This window comes from Notothenia rossii (assembly GCF_949606895.1).
Source record: "Notothenia rossii genome assembly, chromosome: 9".
NCBI classification, from domain to species: domain Eukaryota; kingdom Metazoa; phylum Chordata; class Actinopteri; order Perciformes; family Nototheniidae; genus Notothenia; species Notothenia rossii.
Window position 1 is genome coordinate 50,668,484 of NC_136907.1, and position 9,870 is coordinate 50,678,353.

Consider the following 9,870-nt stretch of genomic DNA (forward strand, 5'->3'; position numbering starts at 1 on the left):
TCTCCAGTGAGTGTTATTCTCTACCCTAGATTTTTGTCCTGCCCGGTTTTTGACCCCTGCCTGCCTGTATACGGATCTCAAGTTCCTGCCTGCTCCTTGTCTGGTTTTGGTTGCCTGTCTGACGGATTTCCTGGTTTTGACCCTGCCTGTCCCTGACCTGAATAAACTGAACATTGCAAAAACATTGGTTGTATCTAGTGATGGCAAAATGAAGCTTTGAATGAAGCGTCGAACCACTTGGACAATTGTGTCGGAAATAGGTTCATTTCTCGAAGCTTCAGTTACAGCGACCACTCCTGGCGAAGTGCAAGGCTGCAGTGGGTTTAACGTATCTTTGCCTTGAAAAATATTCGATGCACACACACACACACACTAAGACTGAATATCATGTTCTATTTGCAATTAAAGATTGATAATAGTGTGTATTGGGTTATTGAGAAGAGACTAGAGAGTGCTTGACATTTTTTTGGGCGGAGAGGGACTTTTATCAGTTATTAAAGTATTAAAGTTGAAAAGCAATGATTACAAGTTTAACTATTCAGAGCTTTGAACCAGCTGCGCGGAGGATATCGCTGCATCCTGGCCGCCGGCTCTATCCACTGGGCTATCAATTCCTTAAACCATTGAAGTGTTTTTATAGTACTCATTGTCTTTTTGTTCACAACTTCTCCACATTTCGAAGTGTTTCACGAGCCAGAACGACCTATTTTTCTTCCTGGCGTGCTCTATAATGATCCAATTCAAATGCAATGCCAACAACAACTCAACAGCAACAATGCAAACTACGACAACAACCCACACATTGCGCATTGTTTAGAGCGGTTATAAAGTGTTGAAGCGCTCAAATTTGAAACTGTTTCAACCTGTCACCTGTCAGAATCGAGACGAGGCAGTGCATTGAATCACCTGATTGGACGGCGAACCCGTGAGTTGATTCATTCAGGAAATGAAGCAGTTGCTGGTTCGGACGTCACATGTCACGTGATTTGAAGCAGTTGCTGCTTCGGACGTCACATGTCACGTGATTTGAAGCAAGCTTCGAAGCACTGCTTCTATGGAATAGGAAGTCCAGGGTTGAAGCTCCGTTCGAAGCTTCAGTGTCAAACTGCCATCACTAGTTGTATCTGAGTCGTGCTATTGGGTTCTGATCTGTACCTATGATCGTGACACCAAACTGTGTCCCATACTGACTTTGGTAAGTTAGTCTGTTTCAAGTGTTTTGTCAGTTTATTTAAAATAACTATGTTAGCTAGCGGATCTGCAATAAAATCACATCACATCGTAAAAGTAAACCAATCCAAAATTAATTTTAGGTTCATTTCCAGTGATGGTGACATGCTTCACCTTTTTGTAATTGCAGCGCTTTTAATAAATTCTGTGCATGTTTCTTCAAGTTGGTAAATGTTTTCTAAATGCTTGTTATGTTGGTGAAGAAGTTTCTTCATTTGCATGTGTTTTGGCACATTTGTGTTATTATACTTGCATTATTGTGAAGGAAATGTTTTGGGCCGATTGCACCTGTCGGCCACCGTATAACTACCCAACATTTTTTATTCATACCATGTTAAAGATTTGTGCACACATAAGAGATAGGTTTTCAAGATTTGTAATACTCATATTTAGGGTTCCATCATCGCAACCTTGTGAGAGAAGCTGTGGACAAAAAGATAGAGAGATCCAACAAGCACACACACTATTGAACGTATTAACTCTCAAATTGCTTACAATAATCATCCATTAAAAATAATCAATTTTATAAATGGAAATTCTGAAGTACAAGTCATTCTTCCAGCACTAAATTAATATTAATTCGGGAAATACCATTGAAATCAAGATCTCTTTTGCAAGAGAGACCTGAGTACAAAAATAAAAGCTACTAAAGCTTACATTTTCTCAGAGGAATGAGGGTTTGATTTATCCCAGTAATAAAGTGCATTGCAGTGGAAAACGTTTTTCTGGAATAATGTTTATGCCCTCTTTAACCTTTTCATATAACTCACAATGGTGAGCGTTCCTTTTGGTTTATTACAGAACAAATCATTTTGTGTGTGTACAGTATGTGTGTTTGATCGCACAGTCCAAAAGACATGCCAGGAAGGTTAATTCGAAAATTCAACATAGGGTATACATGCAATTACCCATTCAATAGGGCATGCTACCACCTCGTAATGGAGGATGGAGAATGAACGGATTGGCAATTGTTATGGAAACAAAGCCTGAATGGGATACTAATGACCGCAGCATGACAACAGATTGTAGGGCAACCTTGGCCTTTGCTGTGAGGAATGAATTTTCCCATAAAGAACTTTGGCCAGTGAATGATAATGTGAATATTGCCATTTTCTCTCCCTCCTTTCTGCAAATCGCTTGTTAAAATAAGTGTTGAAATGTGTTAAGGCGGAGACACGGGATTTTTGACTGGGTACATGGTGCAACAAGCGAACATCAGTGTGAAAAAATTGTAATTTTGATATTGTAAATATTGGTGGATAAAAGAAGAAATTGATCAACAGCACATTGATTAAACCAAGGCACTGCATTACTGTTTTCATTTGTTTTACCAGTCTTGATGGGCGAGATTAGCACTTAATTATATAAGCATGCTTTTTTATTAAGGATAGGTAAAGCCCAGGACAGAAGAGTTCTGCTGTGATTGCATTCTGCTTCTTGTGCTGAAATGACTAATAAAATCTGCAAAGTCAAGTGTCACATAATGTAATATGCCAATGTTCAGTGTTTTTACCCACCTATAGTGGCAAGGCTCTAAGGCCACGCCAAGTCAAGAGACATATTTTAACAGCTTTCAGATATATTTGCTATGTATTTTGTACTAATGGTCATGCTCCCAAGAGGTTAAATCCTTTTTCTTGTTTTAAGCATAATATGCCCACAACTAGATGGATTGCTATTATATTTGGTATACCTTTTTCATTCTTTTAATTTTCTTTTACCAGCATTGTAAGCTGAAGTTTTTATTATTTTCAAAACATTTATTTATTAAGTAATACCTGCAAACTAATGACATCTTTCAACTAGCTTTGTAGGCCTACTTATTAGCATGCTAACATGCAAAACTATTTTTACTAAACATGGTAAACACATGTGACATCCCCAATGTAGGCCAAATCTTCAAGTTTGGCCTTTTTGCCAATGTCATTTTGTGGTACCAAAAGTGAAAGCACCAGCTACCCTCAGCGGTAGAATAATCCGTGCCTGGAAAAAGTATCATTCGCAAAAAGAGAGAAAACCTGAGAACCATTTACAAAAGATATTTGTCACACTTAGGTATAGATATTCCCAGGACTACAAAACGGTACCGGAGGACCCGTAAGGAGGCACAACTTGTGACAGGTAAGGAAGGGTTTTCCCTTCATATTGGACGAACGGGATGAACTGCCAATTTAAGACGTATTTCATTTGGTGGTTTTTGTCTCACATTACCGTATTCAACGAATTATAGCAGAGTATACTACAAAATGTTGAAAAAAACTTTTTTTAGATGTATAGATTCACTTCGTGTATACTGCTATTATTCCTATTTTGATAGCAGTAGGGCAATGTGTAAATTGTGTTATAAAACATATCAAATCGACTCTAAAAAAGCTGAAACATATATAAACCAAACCTAGGTTTTTGCTGAGATGTCAAATTAAAATGCCCACAATCAATGTGTGTATCAATGTTTGTGTAACAGCTGTGTAATTTTATCAACTTACAGACTCTGACTCCAGTGATAAGCCTCAAATGAAGATCGAAGGGTGGGTGAGAGTCTAATGTATTACAGAGAAAAAAGGTTGTGTTAGATTCATTAAAATCATATTATCAGGATAGTTATTGTGTAGCCTTTTGCTTTCTCTCAGGCTGATCACCATTCTGGCGGGACATCAGATGACAGAGGGGAGGATCCACATCATGAAATGGTATAGTTTTTTGCAGTGACTGTTCCACAGACTTAAGAAATTAGACTCACTGGTGGACTTAACTATGTCTATAGAGGTTTCTCAATGCTCAAATTTCCCCTCCTCGACCCCTCGACTCCTCGGTCCTCCGGTAGTGACCCGGAAATGAATTTCAGCGCGCCATTTTGAAGGACATCTCATTTCTCTAAATGCACTTCGAGGACCGAGCATCGAGCATCGAGGAGGCTCTCTGGAGGAGCTCTAACCGAGGAGACACTGATGCATCCTCCACTGCTCCTCCACGGATGCATTTCTGGGAACGGTGGAGGCGTGACGCACGGCCGGACTTATCTCAGCCAATATCCAGTCTCTGATTGTGTTACGTTATTATGAGAGTGCTCTCATACTTGTTGGATTCTGAAATTGTATATATTTATATAAATATATGTGTGTGTGTGTATATGTCCGCATCTGTAGCCTGTTATTGTCTCATTATACCGCACTGTCAATGAATTAAAAGTAAATATATAAGTCGTCATGAATACATCTGTCCATCAGAGTGCTGCTGTGCCTCCTGTCATCATTAATGGACGTCTCTTTAAAATGACCGCTCAGAGGAGAGGAGTTCTCATTTCTCTAACCGCCTGCTGCTTCCACTCCTCTCTCCTCGGTTCCCCTCCTCAGTCCTCCGCTCGCATCTCCTGTGGGCGGCACCAAGTCTCGAGGAGAGGAGTCGAGGATAGGAGTCGAGGAGGGGAAATTTGAGTATTGAGAAACCTCTTATGACTCTGCTACTTGGTCACTGATATTTTTTTTAATGCATTGCCACTGTTGTGGATTCTACTGTCACTGCCACAATGTCACATGGTCATCGTTCGTCCGTCATGTACTGTCAAGTTTATATCCTTCTTGAATGCTCTTTTTATGATGCCTGCCTCAGGAATAGCCCCTGTTTTTTTTATTGAATTAATTAGATTTCTACTTTTCTGTCTCTCAGAGTGACGATGAAGTAGAGATGGCTGCAGACGACGAAGGAACAGATCAACAACATGAAATGGTACAACATAAACATGCAGGGATTGTTTTACTTCTTATTAAAAAAAGAAATATATTCTGTTAAAATCCATGACGTTTGCTACATTACAGATAGCAGTAAGAGATAACACCTATGATGATAAGAATACAGATTCATCCGACGCAAAAAAAGTTGGGTTACAAATATTTTTAAAAAGATGTATCAGGAGAGTTATTTTATAACTTATAGTTAACATTAATATTATTCTCACTGTATGCACATACGACTTTCACCCGCACTGCTACATGCCCATTTAAATATATTTATATATTGTGTTGCTGCATGCTATAACACCTGCATTCCCTATGGGCATCAATAAAGATCCATCTTATAGCCTTTTGCTATCTATCAGGCTGGCCACCTGTCTGGAGGGTCATCAGAGGACGGAGGGGAAGATCCAAACCATGAAATGGTATAATTTTTGCAGTTCCACTTTGTTCCAGAAAGACAAACTGGTGTTTGGCTTAACTACGACTTCTGCTGCTCTTTTATTATTGTTAGAAAAGAAAATGCTTTACTCCAGGATTCAAGCAGAGAAATGCAAGATTTTTCCTTTTCCCTGACCAGTTGTAACATAGTTACAAATTGCATAAGAGAACATTTAGTCACGTTAGGATGTAGCTCTCACAGACTGTTAAATGTGAGGGAGATTGCTGCACTGTACACCTAAGGTACCAACATCATAATAGTGTAACTGAATATAAGCATTGTGTGTCTAAAAACATTTTAGTCACCACCAAAGACTACAGTATGCATTTCATAAGAAATAATTCAGTAATAGAAACATCAATCTGCTTTGGTATGGTAGCAAACTCTACAAACAACTGACATGACTTGTAGAAAAAGTAGATGGTTGAAAATAGTCGTTCTCGCCTTCCTTCACACTTAATCTATTGTCTTTTGGTGGAGCTCTGTGGAGAGAAAGAATAGAGCATGTTACCACAGTATATCAAGAGCAGGCCATTTACAGTATATGTGCAGCTGACCTCGGAGAAGCACCAGATTCAATTGATAGCTGAACGAAAATATGCTTTATAGTTTAGATAAAATAGTACACTTTTTCATAACTTGAAATATGAAGTTAGGCAATACGTTTCCTGATGCCCATCCCAAACTTTTCCTAATCGAAATAATGTGAGTGTCTGAAAATCTTAACACCTTTGCGACTGGATCAAATTGGATGGGAAGTAAAAAAAAAAGAAGCAACACACAAAACATGTGTCCGCACACAAGCTATCCAATTAATTGTGAGAGAGAAGTCTTATTTGGGCGTACCTGTAAATGCCGACTACCACAGCGTGGTCTCTCTCATAGGGCTCCAGTGTGAGCTGCTCCTGTGGCGAGGGTGAGACGAGAGCATCTGTCAGTCATCCTACTGGCCCCAGATCGCCGTGGAGCACCGTGATTTGCAGAGATGACACAGATGGTGGTGGGCCAGCCCTGGGCAATTCCTCAGTTCTGGGGGGCGATGTATTAGGAAGCAGGTGCAACAGGGGCGTTACCCTCTCTGGGCCAACCTCTCCAGGCTTGGCTCCTGAGAGGGACAGGCTGAGACAGGGGGGATTGTCTGATAAAGTTATCCAGACTATCCAGGCAGCAAGAGCAGGATCCACCACAGCCTGTTACAGGCCAAAGTGGGCGGGATTCCAGCGATGGTGTGAGGAGCGGAGTCTAGAGCCTCTATCTTGTACGTTGGGCTCTATTCTGTCCTACTTACAGTTACTGGTGGACAGGGGGCTTGCTCATTCCACAGTTAAAGTGTATGCTGCAGCCATTTCATCCTGTCATGAGGGGTTTGGCGGCAGGTCAGCCTTCAGTCAGCCGCTTATGTCGCGGATTTTGCAGGGGGTCAGGAGGTGCTCGAGGCTCTGGTCACAGAACCATTTGAGCCTCTGGAGTTCTCCTCCCTGAAAGCACTGTCATGGAAGACAGCGTTGTTGCTTGCCTTAACTTCAAAGAGTGTCCGAGCTGACCGCTCTGTCGGTGCACCCAAGTTGCTTGTTAATCCGGGGTGACCGTAGCGGGGTGACACTCAGGCCGAACCCCACCTTTGTTCCTATGAGCCTAAGGAGTTCGTTTAGGTCAAGGGCTATTCAGTTACGTGGCTGCAATCTTCCACCCAATATTGGGGCCAGGGAGGCTAAAATGCACCTCCTCTGCCCGGTGCGTGTGCTAGCATGTTATGTGGAGCGCATGGCTGCCTTTAGGCGCACTCAATAGCTGTTTGTGTGCTTTGGGGGTGGTGTGGCCGGTAAAGCTCTGTCCAAGAAACGCCTGGCAGGATGGCTCTGCGAGTGCATTTCACATGCCTACGGACAGGCAGGGAGAGCCTTCCCCGCGGGGGTCCGTTCACACTCTACATGGGGTATGGCTGTGTCGACAGCCTTATTCAACGGTGTGAGTGTGGAGGACATGGCGGCGTCCTGGTCCACGCTAGGCCCCTTCATAATGTGTTATCTCTTGGACATGTCTGGCTCCTTCTCATTGCCTGTGCTTGCTGGGGCAACACAGGACCGGTGCACTATGTCCCCTTGGACATAATGCACTTGTATTTTCCCATGCTCCTTAACACTAGAACCGCCAGAGGTCGCTGTATGCCTAAAACCGCCAACGGGTAAAATGTACCCGCTTTTGATTTTCAAGGTACAATGTTCTTTTATTTTTCATACAGAACAGTGAGTTTTGATCGCACAGGGGTGAAACTTATACCAATAGAATCTGCGGACTCTCAGCTTTTGATATTATATAGTTTGTGCAGATAGGATGAAGTATAAAATATCGCTACCAGTGCTGATTTAAACGCTTGGTGTTAGACTTGTGTTTTGTTTAGGTACAAATCTCTCTATCTCTCTCTCTATCTATCTATAACTATCTATCGATCTATCTATAATGTTCTGTTCTATGGACATATAATTGTCTACATAAACAGACGACGCGGACTCCATCTTTATTCAACTGGCACGTAACCTGCACACATGCATTACGTCCTCAACGTGAGCTCAGTCATTCAAGATCTTGTATTCTCCAAGTTGTTACACTATCTATAACTATCTCTCTCTATCTCTCAATCTATCTCTCTATCTATAAGGAACCGCAGTAGACAAAAGGCGTTGCTATAGCAACACGTCATGTTTACGCTGCATTTTCTATGAGGTAAATATTACCCGCTGGCGGATATAGGTATAAATGAAATACATTTTATATACATTTTTTAATATCAAACCAAAAGAACATGGTCAACACAACATGGCCTACACAATTACATGTGGCCCTCTTCTCTATTCATCCTTTAGCCAGTTGCTGAGGCAAACCAACTTGTCCACATTTTCTGAGAGTAAAGCTGACCGCTTCTTTTGCACAATGTGACCTGCAACTGAGAAGAGTCTTTCACATGGAACTGTGGATGCAGGAGTGGCTAGATATTTGCGAGCCAGTGGGGCCAGCTTGTCATGGGCTCCTGCATGAGATGACCACCACTGCAAGGGACAGTCCTTCATACTAGTGGTGGGCTCTGCTCTGTACCTGTGTATGGCTCTGTCAGGCTGTACCTCTTCCTCCGACTCTGAATCTGAGCCCATCTGTAGAAGAATGTTCATTTTCTTCTTGGGTGGCCCATCTTCAGTGTGTGGAGATCTTCTGGGTGGTGAACGCAGCATATCTCCAAGTGTGGTCCACACCGCTTCTCTGTCTGTCTTGGGCAGGCTCTTTGAGTCTTTAAAACGTGGATCCAGTGCCGTCGCAATCTTTAGCCATGCATTGTTGGTGTGTTCTTGGCGGGAGGCTAGGTCTTCCTCGAATTTTGCCTTAAATCACACCACATATGCAGGGTCCTCATCAGAGACTTCCATTACACGACGCAAGTGGCAGAGGGCAGGTAGTAACACAGAGCAGGAGACGTAGGCCTCCCCACCCAGAATCTCAGTTAAATACCTGCAGTGGAACACACACAGACAGACAGACAGACAGACAGAGAAACATACACACACAGACAGAGACACACACACACACACACACACACACACACACACACACACACAGACAGACAGACAGACAGACAGACAGACAGACAGACAGACAGACAGACAGACCCACACACACACACACACACACACACACACACACACACAGAGAGAAAAGGAAAGACACAAGTAAATTACTTGAACAAAAGTTGTTACATTTAATAGTAGATTAACGTTTAAAATTATTTTAATTTCAGCCTGCTTACCGGCAGGGCTCTAAAAGGGTCTCCAGTCTCTGGATTTTGTCCCATTCTTGTGGCGTCAGCATAACAAGTTTATGCTGCTGTTGATCCAGGGTTGCTTTTATTGCAGCTTGGTTGCGGATCAAGCACTTGACCATTTCCAACGTGGAATTCCACCGTGTTGGAACGTCCTGGATCAGTGGCTCCTGATTCTGTCCGAGTGCCCCTTGTACTACTTGCAGCTCCGCTGTGCTAGCTGGGCTGTGCTTGAAATGGCCCACAATTTTGCTACACTTGGCTAACGCACCGACAAATCCACTGTCAGAAAGACTCACAGTGATGCTTCTCTGTAAGATGTGAGCAATACAGGGCATGTGATCGTAAGGTAGAATACGAGCCACAATAATCATATTGCGCGCACTGTCAGTCCCTATGGTTGTAACTTTCCCTTCAATTTCCCACTTGCATGCTACAGTTTGGAACTGTTCTGCACACGCCTGTGTGACAAAGTGACGTTCTTCTTTTTTCCTTACAGTTAGTGCAAAGGATTTCAATTCCCATGTCTCAGTGATTTGATGTGCAGTTACTCCCAGGTAATTAGTGTTACTCACTGACGTCCAGTGGTCTCCTGTCAGGGCGACATAATCCGCTTGAGCTAAAGCCTCTTTTTTTTCTCCCTTTCAGTGTCATAGAGT

General features: G+C 42.4%; 1 long non-coding RNA gene across 1 annotated transcript; it reads left to right on the forward strand.

Annotated features, from left to right (window-relative positions):
* Positions 1–702: 702 nt before the first annotated feature.
* On the forward strand, positions 703–4,957 carry LOC307017541. Its single transcript, XR_013802217.1, has 5 exons — positions 703–1,195; positions 3,286–3,351; positions 3,719–3,758; positions 3,861–3,920; positions 4,897–4,957. It is a non-coding gene; the product is annotated as an uncharacterized lncRNA (long non-coding RNA).
* The last annotated feature ends 4,913 nt before the right edge of the window (positions 4,958–9,870 follow it).